This window comes from Lithobates pipiens, unplaced genomic scaffold, assembly GCF_037356315.1.
Source record: "Lithobates pipiens isolate NorthernLeopardFrog02 unplaced genomic scaffold, aLitPip1_a1.2 Scaffold_16, whole genome shotgun sequence".
NCBI classification, from domain to species: Eukaryota; Metazoa; Chordata; class Amphibia; order Anura; family Ranidae; genus Lithobates; species Lithobates pipiens.
In genome coordinates, this window is record NW_027507748.1 from 55,719,005 (window position 1) to 55,731,960 (window position 12,956).

At 46.7% G+C, this 12,956-nt stretch overlaps 1 protein-coding gene across 1 annotated transcript in view; it reads right to left on the reverse strand.

Moving 5' to 3' along the window:
* The window catches only part of DOP1B (DOP1 leucine zipper like protein B), a 202,967-nt gene extending 192,607 nt beyond the window's left edge, over nt 1–10,360 (reverse strand). The window contains exon 1 of the mRNA XM_077479923.1: nt 10,161–10,360. The gene's annotated coding sequence lies outside the window, so the exon portion shown is untranslated. The remainder of the gene's footprint in view (nt 1–10,160) is intronic.
* Nucleotides 10,361–12,956: the final 2,596 nt, after the last annotated feature.

Genomic DNA, 12,956 nt, shown 5'->3' on the forward strand with positions numbered 1-12,956 from the left:
GTTAAAGAAGAATTCCAGGTATGGCATTTTTTACCAGCTTGCAGCAATGTAACTATGCATATACCACGCCTGTGGGATCCTTCTAAGAGTCGTAAATCGCTGTAGTAGACATCACTACTCCAGTGATCTCCATTAGCTTACGGGTATTGTATCGGGTGGCTGACCTGCTGCATTGTGAACACTGAGGCTGCAGCTTTCCATGGGCACCATTCGGAGAACGCTTTGCATTTTCTCAATAGACACAAAGCATTGTCCGATTGGACAAGGTCACCACGCAGCCTCCACCTCATTCAATCAGAATTTGTTAGAGAACATAAACATTATCACAAATAAAGAATAAGAAATTATGATGAAATCAAAACAAAAATCAGGGATAAAGATCTGGAAAAGCACCAACCAAGAGGCAAAATATGAAAAAAAATATCAAGCCTTGAATGTTTCCAGGGGATTACTGAATCCAATATAAAACTGAAAGAATATGGCACAACCATGGCTCAGCCTAGAGCAGACCATCCTCCAAATCTTAGTGACTGGGAAGGTGGACATCAATTTAAAGAAAGCAACCAGGGAGGTCCAGGTTAACTGTGAAGAATTGCAGAGATAGTAGATACCATACATCAGACAAATGTCACTTGTTCATCTCACAAAGCTGGGCTTTATAGAAGAGCAACAGAAGAAAGCCATTGCTCATTTGGAAGACATGACTAAGGTGGAACAAGGTTTTTTGCTTTGGCAAGATGAAAATTCAAATTTTTGGCCTAAGTGCAAAAAAGCTGTGTTGTGGTGGAATGCCACAAATTCTTGACTTGAGAACACCATCTCAGTGATGGATCATGGTGGTGGCAGGATCATTTTGTGGAGATGCTATTCTTTCACATAGACTGGAAAACCAACCAGGGTTGAAGGCAAGATGGATGGAGCTAAATACAGAACAATTCCAGAGGAAAACATGTTCTAGTCTGTAAGAGACCCATGGCTGTGGCAAAGCATCGTTTTTCACCAGGACGGTGACCCTCAACATACAAGACAAGCTCTGTACTGGATGGTTTACAAGAACCAAAATATCTTAGAATCCAATTGAGAATCTGTGATGGGACCTAGAAACTGCTTCCGACATCCCGAAAGAGAAGAATAGGCAAACATTACAAGGTCCAGATGCGTAAAGCAGGTAGAAACCCCAAAGGACTTAAAGCTGTAATTACAACCAAGAGTGAGTAGTGGGTTCTCAAGGGCCTCACTGCTCCCAAGCTCCAAAACACTGCCCCCTACTGTGGGCGCATCAAATGCAGATCTGTGCAGCCTGTTCCCACTCCTCATAAGCACCATAGTAAGGTAACCCGGGGACATCACTTCCTTCAAAACTTTATTCCAGCAAGACAGTGTACATCAGAATCTCCACCTTTCTAATATGTTTTACCCAATTGGGCTTAGGCAAATTGAGCGCTGTGTTAAAAGCTTATTGTTCACAGGTGTACATAGGCTTCTTTGGGGCATGCATTTTTGGCCCCTCTGGACTTAAATAGGAACGTCTGAAAACAAGTTTTTGCATAGTTTCTTGCCCATCCGCCTGCCAGGAACTAACTTCCCATTGACTAAAAAAAAAAAAAAAAAAAAAACTCCACGCTTCAAAAAACCCAAACAACACTGCGCACTCCCAGCACAGTAACCAAAGGTCACAGACAGCTTTCGGTCTGTGGTAATGATTGGGAGCCGGCGGGACAGGCTCCCGATGTGACAGCCAATCTCAGTGGTCATGTGATCAGTCAGTCCCTCTCACCCTCCGGGGAAAAAAAAAAAACACTTAAAGGGATGCTGGGGCTGAATGGGAAGCGGTTAAAGGGTTAGCACACCTTTTGAGAAATTTTGGCCGCTAAATTTATGGGCCAAGAATAGGTTTTTCAGAATTGGACCGAAAGAAAAAAAAGAATTGCTGATAATGGCTGCCGAAAACTCCCATGATTTTGCCGCAATGTTTTTCATAAGTCATGACTCAAAAACTGCATAAAAACCTCAACATGGGGGCATTTTTTTTTGGTTTCGGCCAAGTGCATCCTGAATTTTTGGTTCCAAAATTTTCATTTTAGTGCACCACTATAAATTACCACCGTATACCACCCCCCCCCCCCCCCCCCCCAGTCCATTTTGATTTCTGACTGTATTTTCCTTATACAGGGCTCGACAAATCCCAGGCCGCCATGGTGACAAGAAATTGGGTCCTGGTACCTGGGTTTCCACACACCCCACATGCACCCCCACGATGTATCCAAGTCTCCGCTTGCCCACCTGCGGGCCAAGGACAAGCATAGTGGGCATCGTTGGGAAGAGGGGAGAGCAGACAAAAAAAAGGGGGGGAACAAATACACTTTAATAAATTAAATAAAAACAGAACACGATATTTACCACATTTTTTTGTATAATGTGAAAGATGATGTTACGCCAAGTACAGATACTTTTTTCAAGTACTGGCTGATTCTTTTTTTTTAATGTAATGTGACAGTGGCACTAATATGCAGAACTGACGGGTACTGATGAGGCGTGGACTGTGTCAGTAGCATGTTTTTATAATTTTTGTTGTTGTTTTTTTACAATGCTTGGGGGGGGGAGTGGAAGGTATCAGTGTTTTTTATTTTATTTTTTTATTATATTTAGAGCCGGTTCACACAGCGGGCGATGCGAGGCGACACGACTCGCCTCGCTCTCGCAAGTCGCCCCCGTTCTGTACAATGGAACCGTTCTGAGAGGAGCGACTCGAGTCGCTCCGACTCAGAAAAAAGGTTCCTGTACTACTTTTGGGCGACCTCGGGGCGACTTGCATTGACTTCTATACAGAAGTCATCTGCAAGTTGCCGCTGAGGTCGCGGCAGGTCGCGGCGAGGCAAGTCGGAGTCGCCTCGCCTCGCCTGCAGTGTGAACCGGCCCTTACAATTTCATTTGTAAATATTCATTACAATTCTTTTTTTTGATCAGCTCAGTTGGGGGGCTTTAGTGAGATATCAGGTGTCTAAACAGACCCCTTACATCTCTCCTTTGAGAAAGAGAAAGGGACTAAGGACACAGATTCCCCAGTCCTTTTCTCAGCTGCAATGAAAATGATAGCATTGTAAACACAGTTTACGATGCTCAGTTATGAATGGACAGTCAGTGATCGCTGACCTGTAAATCTGTAATTTACCAGCTCCTTCCTCCACTCTCCATCCTGACAAATCTAGGACAACGGGCGGGGGGGAACAGGAGGAGGATGACAGAGAAAGGGAGGAAGACAATGGGGCGACACCTGAGAGACGGGGAGGAGGACCCGTGGACCCGGAGAGAGGAAGGAGATTCATAGATACATACTGGGATGATGCCTGTAGGTGTAGGCATCATCCTGGTAAAACTACTGCAACTTGAGGACGTCCATGGAGGTCCTATGGGCGGCAAGTAGTTAAAGGGATATTTTACCTTTACCACAAAACTGCCTATGCAGATAAGGGGTAAGTGTAGATAAAAACTAATTGTGCAGCTCTGACTAAAGTTGAATAAAGCCCTTGCTATAGATGTAGGCAATACATACCTTATAATGCCTGACTGGAATACTACCAGGACATTGCTCACCTCCACCATGACACGAGTGAGCTCTCAAATGCTGAGCTCAGAGCTACTGCATCAGGGGGGAGAAAGAGTATGTGAGGGGGTTGTAATCAGAGAAAGAGCTCTCTCCTGTCATGGTGGAAGTGAGCAGCAATGACTAGGCCTCACTTAGCAACATCCTGGAGGTACTTAGCAACTTCCTGGTTGTAGTCCAGTCAGGCTTCACGAGGTATGTAAATGGCCTTCACCTACAGCAAAAAGGTATTATTCATCTTTAGTCAGAGCTGCACAGTTTATTTTAATCTACAAAATCCCTTACCTGCACAGGCAGTTTTTTTGTAAAGGTGAACTACCCTTTTAAAGAGAACATGTCACCAAAAAAAATCATCATCCTATGGGATAAAAAAAAAAGTTTAATTGTAAAAAATTATTGTTATACCCAAGCACATAAAATGTTACACCTCCCCACAAATATGCACATACAAATGTAAATGCCTGCGTCGGGGCACCTACGAATTAAAACATCGGTTGCGATTAGAGCTGGGCAATTTTCTAAAAATAAATAAAAAAATATGTGATTTAAAAAATAAAATAAAAATAAAAATAAAACAACTTGATTCACAATTCAAATGTTTTTTTTTTTTGATGGACAGTCCTAAGGAGCAGCAGGCAGGAGTTTTTAGGCGAGGCCGTGGCTTTGTTCTAGTCCGCGGCTTCCGGCCTAGCGGACTAGGCCGAAGCCGCGGCCTCGTCTAAAAACTCCTGCCCGCAGCACCTCAGGACCGGCGCGGTGGTGAAAAAAAAAAAAAATTGATTTGCCAACATTTTTAAATCGATTTGACCTCTCAACTCAATTCGATTTTTGCCCTAGTTGCGATACACATGTTACACATCGACATAATTCCAGCACCAGACCTCCTCCATAATGCTAAACTGATGAACCTATAGGGGGCTTTTTAAGTGTTGCCTTTGGAAAGTATAGGGTACTGAAGCCATTTCACAGGCGCACACAAATTTAAGGTTTGACATGTTGGGTATCTATTTACTCGGTGCAGCCTCAACATTTATATTTTACCAAAAAAAATTGGGTAATTTATTGCGTCTTTGTGCCCCCTTATATTAACTTTAACCACTTCCGGACTGCCCACCGCACATATACTGCAACAGAGCGGCTGGCTGTGCGAAACGACGTACCTGCACATGATATAGTGTGGGCGCGGAGCTCCACCCAAAAGGGGAAGTTTGTTTGTTTGCACCCTTCACTGCCACATTTGGCACTTTTTTTTTTTTGGAAGGGGGGGGAGCGGGCAGCTGATTTTGACAGGTACCCACTTCCGGGTCGGATCACCTCGGCCTTCCCCCGCAGTCTTCTGGGATACATCACAGGTTACAGAGAACTACAGGACCATTCACAAGATGCAGTGCAACTCGTGAATGAGCAGTAGGAAATCGGTTTTACTTCCCGTTTCCCTTACTTCAGATGCCGGCGCCTGCACCCAAAGCCGATTGAAGAATTAAGGACATTGCTGGATCCCTGGACAGGTAAGTTTCCTTTTACTAAAATTCAGTGGCTACACTATTTGTTATATGTTGATTTTCTATGATCGTAAGCTCCATCTAGTGGCCATAATGTGTTTTTTTTCCCATGACTTACTTCAATCAAGAAAATATTGGCCACTAGATGGAGCTGACACTCATAGGAAATCAACAGATTAAGAAAAATATGGTCAGAGTATGTGATGCTTGTGACATTCATCCAACAATTTTTTTTAAATGGTTTTCTCTGACCCAAATGGGCGCTTTAACTTCATAGTTATCAGTTTTCATGACTTTTTACTCATATGGGCAAATATTTCTGGCAAAATCGTGTAAAAGGCCTTTTATTATATGAATAATGCAGTTATAATGAAAAGCTGAACTCCACCTTTCCCTTCTGCCCCCACAACCTCGTCTCCAAGGTGCTCGTTGGCACTCTCATATCATAAAGTACAACGTAGGACCAATAGATCTGCATTGTACATGAGGACGCTGAGGGTCAGGGAGAAGAGGGGAGTGCTGACTTCTGAGGGAGTGAAGGGTCAGGTAAGTGAAAGTCCTTGTTGCTGGTACCCCAGGCGTAAAACAAGCATTTCTCCCTTGCAGTGCAGGCAGAGCTCCACTACAAGTAAGGATGAGCTCAGGCATGTTCGCATGCTCCACGTGCAGAGCCCAGCAGGAAGTCGGCGCATCGCTAATCACAGGCAGTGAGACATTGTCCCAATGCGCGGCTGCAGAGATCGGGCAATGTCTCACTGCTTGTGATTAGCGCAGCGCTGCGCCGACTTCCTGGCGGGCTCTGCACGTGTTTCATGCGAACACGCCTGAGCTCATCCCTAACTACAAGGAATTACTTGTTCTCCAGAGTTCAGCTTTAACAATTATGATAAAAATAGTAAAAATAAATAATTGATCAGTGTAGTGGAGGGTGGGTTTTATAAGTACAGTACAGGGGAGTATTAGTAGAATCAGTGTAGTTGGGGAGGGGGGGTATTAGTAGAATCAGTGTAGTTGGGGAGGGGGGGTATTAGTAGAATCAGTGTAGTTGGGGAGGGGGGGGTATTAGTAGAATCAGTGTAGTTGGGGAGGGGGGGGGTATTAGTAGAATCAGTGTAGTTGGGGAGGGGGGGTATTAGTAGAATCAGTGTAGTTGGGGAGGGGGGGTATTAGTAGAATCAGTGTAGTTGGGGAGGGGGGGTATTAGTAGAATCAGTGTAGTTGGGGAGGGGGGGTATTAGTAGAATCAGTGTAGTTGGGGAGGGGGGGTATTAGTAGAATCAGTGTAGTTGGGGGGGTATTAGTAGAATCAGTGTAATTGGGGAGGGGGGGTATTAGTAGAATCAGTGTAGTTGGGGGGGGGTATTAGTACAATCAGTGTAGTTGGGGGGGTATTAGTACAATCAGTGTAGTTGGGGGGGGGGGTATTAGTACAATCAGTGTAGTTGGGGGGGGGTATTAGTACAATCAGTGTAGTTGGGGGGGGGGGGGTATTAGTACAATCAGTGTAGTTGGGGGGGGTATTAGTACAATCAGTGTAGTTGGGGGGGGGTATTAGTACAATCAGTGTAGTTGGGGGGGGGGGGGGTTTCATGCGAACACGCCTGAGCTCATCCCTAACTACAAGGAATTACTTGTTCTCCAGAGTTCAGCTTTAACAATTATGATAAAAATAGTAAAAATAAATAATTGATCAGTGTAGTGGAGGGTGGGTTTTATAAGTACAGTACAGGGGAGTATTAGTAGAATCAGTGTAGTTGGGGAGGGGGGGGTATTAGTAGAATCAGTGTAGTTGGGGAGGGGGGTATTAGTAGAATCAGTGTAGTTGGGGAGGGGGGGGGGGGGGGTATTAGTAGAATCAGTGTAGTTGGGGGGGGGGGGGGTATTAGTAGAATCAGTGTAGTTGGGGAGGGGGGGGGGGTATTAGTAGAATCAGTGTAGTTGGGGAGGGGGGGGGTATTAGTAGAATCAGTGTAGTTGGGGAGGGGGGGGGTATTAGTAGAATCAGTGTAGTTGGGGAGGGGGGGGGTATTAGTAGAATCAGTGTAGTTGGGGAGGGGGGGTATTAGTAGAATCAGTGTAGTTGGGGAGGGGGGGTATTAGTAGAATCAGTGTAGTTGGGGAGGGGGGGTATTAGTAGAATCAGTGTAGTTGGGGAGGGGGGGTATTAGTAGAATCAGTGTAGTTGGGGAGGGGGGGTATTAGTAGAATCAGTGTAGTTAGGGGGGGTATTAGTAGAATCAGTGTAGTTAGGGGGGGTATTAGTACAATCAGTGTAGTTGGGGGGGGGGTATTAGTACAATCAGTGTAGTTGGGGGGGGTATTAGTACAATCAGTGTAGTTGGGGGGGGGGTATTAGTACAATCAGTGTAGTTGGGGGGGGGGGTATTAGTACAATCAGTGTAGTTGGGGGGGGGTATTAGTACAATCAGTGTAGTTGGGGGGGGTATTAGTACAATCAGTGTAGTTGGGGGGGGTATTAGTACAATCAGTGTAGTTGGGGGGGGGGGTATTAGTACAATCAGTGTAGTTGGGGGGGGGTATTAGTACAATCAGTGTAGTTGGGGGGGGGTATTAGTACAATCAGTGTAGTTGGGGGGGGGGGGTATTAGTACAATCAGTGTAGTTGGGGGGGGGTATTAGTACAATCAGTGTAGTTGGGGGGGGTATTAGTACAATCAGTGTAGTTGGGGGGGGGTATTAGTACAATCAGTGTAGTTGGGGGGGGGGTATTAGTACAATCAGTGTAGTTGGGGGGGGGGTGTATTAGTACAATCAGTGTAGTGGGGGGGGGGTGTATTAGTACAATCAGTGTAGTGGGGGGGGGTGTATTAGTACAATCAGTGTAGTGGGGGGGGGTGTATTAGTACAATCAGTGTAGTGGGGGGGGGTGTATTAGTACAATCAGTGTAGTGGGGGGGGGTGTATTAGTACAATCAGTGTAGTGGGGGGGGTGTATTAGTACAATCAGTGTAGTGGGGGGGGGGTGTATTAGTACAATCAGTGTAGTGGGGGGGTGTATTAGTACAATCAGTGTAGTGGGGGGGGTGTATTAGTACAATCAGTGTAGTGGGGGGGGTGTATTAGTACAATCAGTGTAGTGGGGGGGGTGTATTAGTACAATCAGTGTAGTGGGGGGGGGTGTATTAGTACAATCAGTGTAGTGGGGGGGGGTGTATTAGTACAATCAGTGTAGTGGGGGGGGGGTGTATTAGTACAATCAGTGTAGTGGGGGGGGGTGTATTAGTACAATCAGTGTAGTGGGGGGAGGGGTGTATTAGTACAATCAGTGTAGTGGGGGGGGGGGTGTATTAGTACAATCAGTGTAGTGGGGGGGGGTGTATTAGTACAATCAGTGTAGTGGGGGGGGGTATTAGTACAATCAGTGTAGTTGGGGGGGGGTATTAGTACAATCAGTGTAGTTGGGGGGGGGTATTAGTACAATCAGTGTAGTTGGGGGGGGGTATTAGTACAATCAGTGTAGTTGGGGGGGGGTATTAGTACAATCAGTGTAGTTGGGGGGGGGGTATTAGTACAATCAGTGTAGTTGGGGGGGGGGGGTATTAGTACAATCAGTGTAGTTGGGGGGGGGGTATTAGTACAATCAGTGTAGTTGGGGGGGGTATTAGTACAATCAGTGTAGTTGGGGGGGGGTATTAGTACAATCAGTGTAGTTGGGGGGGGGTATTAGTACAATCAGTGTAGTTGGGGGGGGGGGGGTGTATTAGTACAATCAGTGTAGTTGGGGGGGGGGTGTATTAGTACAATCAGTGTAGTGGGGGGGGGGGTGTATTAGTACAATCAGTGTAGTGGGGGGGGGGGGTGTATTAGTACAATCAGTGTAGTGGGGGGGGGGGTGTATTAGTACAATCAGTGTAGTGGGGGGGGTGTATTAGTACAATCAGTGTAGTGGGGGGGGGTGTATTAGTACAATCAGTGTAGTGGGGGGGGGGTGTATTAGTACAATCAGTGTAGTGGGGGGGGGTGTATTAGTACAATCAGTGTAGTGGGGGGGGGTGTATTAGTACAATCAGTGTAGTGGGGGGGGGTGTATTAGTACAATCAGTGTAGTGGGGGGGGGTGTATTAGTACAATCAGTGTAGTGGGGGGGTGTATTAGTACAATCAGTGTAGTGGGGGGGTGTATTAGTACAATCAGTGTAGTGGGGGGGGTGTATTAGTACAATCAGTGTAGTGGGGGGGGTGTATTAGTACAATCAGTGTAGTGGGGGGGGGTGTATTAGTACAATCAGTGTAGTGGGGGGGGGGTGTATTAGTACAATCAGTGTAGTGGGGGGGGGGGTGTATTAGTACAATCAGTGTAGTGGGGGGGGGGGTGTATTAGTACAATCAGTGTAGTGGGGGGGGGGGGGTGTATTAGTACAATCAGTGTAGTGGGGGGGGGGGTGTATTAGTACAATCAGTGTAGTGGGGGGGGGGGTGTATTAGTACAATCAGTGTAGTGGGGGGGGGGTATTAGTACAATCAGTGTAGTTGGGGGGGGGGGGGGTATTAGTACAATCAGTGTAGTTGGGGGGGTATTAGTACAATCAGTGTAGTTGGGGGGGGTATTAGTACAATCAGTGTAGTTTGGGGGGGTATTAGTACAATCAGTGTAGTTTGGGGGGGTATTAGTACAATCAGTGTAGTTTGGGGGGGGGGGTATTAGTACAATCAGTGTAGTTTGGGGGGGTATTAGTACAATCAGTGTAGTTTGGGGGGGGGGTATTAGTACAATCAGTGTAGTTTGGGGGGGTATTAGTACAATCAGTGTAGTTGGGGGGGTATTAGTACAATCAGTGTAGTTGGGGGGGTATTAGTACAATCAGTGTAGTGTGTGTGTGTGGGGGGGTATTAGTACATTCAGTGTAGTGGGGGGGTATTAGTACAATCAGTGTAGTGGGGGGGTATTAGTACAATCAGTGTAGTAGGGGGGGGGGGGGGTATTAGTACAATCAGTGTAGTGAGAGGAGGAGATATTAGTAGGGTGGGGGTGGTAATGCACAGCACAGGGTCTGTATAGGAAGATGAGGATACACCTGTCCTCTGATCACTCACCTGCACTCTCCCGGATCCTGCTGCTCCCCCCGGACACTCATCCACCTCTCCACTCTCCACACTACCGGTCTGACAGCACAACACAGCACAGCCAGCCTGGGGACCGAACCACTCCCATCAGGAGGGGGGACCAGGAATACACATCACCATAAACAGATCCTGATCTCACTAAGGACTGGGATGTCTGTATCAATCACTTCCCCTTCTCATACTCCTTTCCTGACTGTGATTACATTATAAAATAGGGAGGAGGATGGATTGTGTTTAGAGAGGCGGTCCTCCAGAACTCCCACTCTGGAGCAGATGGTACAGTCTGCCAGGCAGGCTGGTAGTTCAGGTTCTGCTGGTGATGTCACAACTCACCTCCCAACACAGACACTGAGCACCCTGTATATGTGTACAAATATATATATAAATGGGGCGGGGGAGAGCACCCTGTCCTATGTGAGATGTGGGTGATGGAGGCTGCTTTGCTCCCAGTCACCAATGCACTGTGCACAATACAGATTATAGGCAGGACAGATGCTGTGAGATTACTAGGAGAGGGATCAGTGTCCTCATTTCCAGGCTGACACTCCGCTGTTATATCTATAAAACTCTTCTGATGATGATGTGTGTATATATATATATATATATACACACACACACACACATATACACATACAGTATCTCACAAAAATGAGTACACTCCTCACATTTTTGTAAATATTTTATTCTATCTTTTCATGTGACAACACTGAAGAAATGACACTTTCCTACAATGTAAAGTAGTGAGTGTACAGCTTGTATAACAGTGTAAATTTGCTGTCCCCTCAAAATAACTCAACACACAGCCATTAATGTCTAAACCGCTGGCAACAAAAGTGAGTACACCCCTAAGTGAAAATGTCCATATTGGGCCCAAAGTGTCAATAGTTTGTGTGGTCACCATTATTTTCCAGCACTGCCTTAACCCCCTTGGGCATGGAGTTCACCAGAGCTTCACAGGTTGCCACTGGAGTCCTCTTCCACTCCTCCATGACGACATCACGGTGGATATTAGAGACCTTGTTCTTCTCCACCTTCTGTCTGAGGATGCCCCACAGATGCTCATTAGGGTTTAGGCTTGGAGACATGCTTGGCCAGTCCATCACCTTTACCCTCAGCTTTTTTAGCAAGGCAGTGGTCGTCTTGGAGATGTGTTTGGGGTCATTATCATGTTGGAATACTGCCCTGCGGCCCAGTTTCTGAAAGGAGGGGATCATGCTCTGCCTCAGTATATCACAGTACATGTTGGCATTCATGGTTCCCTCAATGAACTGTAGCTTCCCAGTGCCAGTGTTCTGACATGTAGAGTCCGGCCATCTAAAAGTGTCTGCCCCATACTGCGCAGGCGCAGCGCTTGCGCTGTACGGAGCAGAAGTAGATTCAGATCATCTCTGAAGATGAACGGCACTGTGAGTCGGGGTGCAAGCCCCACCATCCAAGTGGACATAGGGCTGCACAAATTAGAGGGCCGCTCGCCACGCTTCGGGCATTAGTGCATGCGCAGTACACAGCGGACACTATCTGACAGGGGACACTATCCGACAGGACACCGGCAGCGCTCATGCAGCCCCAGACCACAAAACTCCCACCACCATACTTGACTGTAGGCAAGACATACTTGTCTTTGTTCTCCTCACCAAATAAGTTTATCTTGGTCTCATCAGACCACAGGACATGGTTCCAGTAATCCATGTCCTTAGTCTGCTTGTCTTCAGCAAACTGTTTGCAGGCTTTCTTGTACATCATCTTTGGAAGAGGCTTCCTTCTGGGACGACAGCCATGCAGACCAATTTGATGCAGTGTGCGGCTTATGGTCTGAGCACTGGCAGGCTGACCCTCCACCCCTTCAATCTCTGCTGCAATGCTAGCTCATACTCATACATCTGAAGGAGCTGCTGGTTATTTTTGGGCTTACCGTTACCTTTCGTTCTCCTTGTGACACGTCTAGGGGATATCCCGTGGTAGATGGCCCAGTAACTTGAGACTGACAATAGATCCAGTTGAATGGATTTTTATTTGCAAACGTCAACCATTGAACAGTCTTTTAACTTGGGATCAGAGGGTTGGAAATAAAGTTCAGGTACTCTCAATGTCAAAGTCTATAAACGTTAAGGAACTTGCTTACTTTGACTGCATCCAGAGAATAGCCATTCACAGCTGGATGAGCAGTCAGGTTGGACAGTCCCTTTCTCACAAGGCCTAGCAGCCAACAAGGTGCTTACTCGGGAACAGTCTTTTATCACTGACGTTGTTGCAAAACACGTAGGGAAACTAAGCTGTTGAGCACTTGTAGGATATCTGGATCTTTCAGCCCACTTGGCGATATCCCCCAAGACCGGATTCTCTCAGTTACTTCAGCCCTTCCAGGCTCTTCTTAAGAAAAACCAACCTCACGCGTGGCATTCTTCTAAAGAGTCCTCCCCTGGAATGCTCACTGGGTACACTGGGTTTCTCCCAGACCAGAGACAGCACCCATCCACCTCAGAATCCTTCATTAGTTCCTTTGCCTTGGGCTAGCCAGCCCCGAGGCATCAAAATTGGGCCATAGCCTTCCTGGGGGTTGGTCAGGAAGTCCAGGATCATACACTCAGCACAGCATACTGGACCAGAACCCTGAACCACGTGACATCCGTGTTCCAAATACCATCTCCCAGAGGGCACAGCAGGAGGGCCACTCCCACTGACCTGACTCCAAGAGGAAATAATTCAAGCGCCTAACCAGACCATAGTTCCACGCCTGCCACCAGAGACAGTGTCCCCCATGGCCAG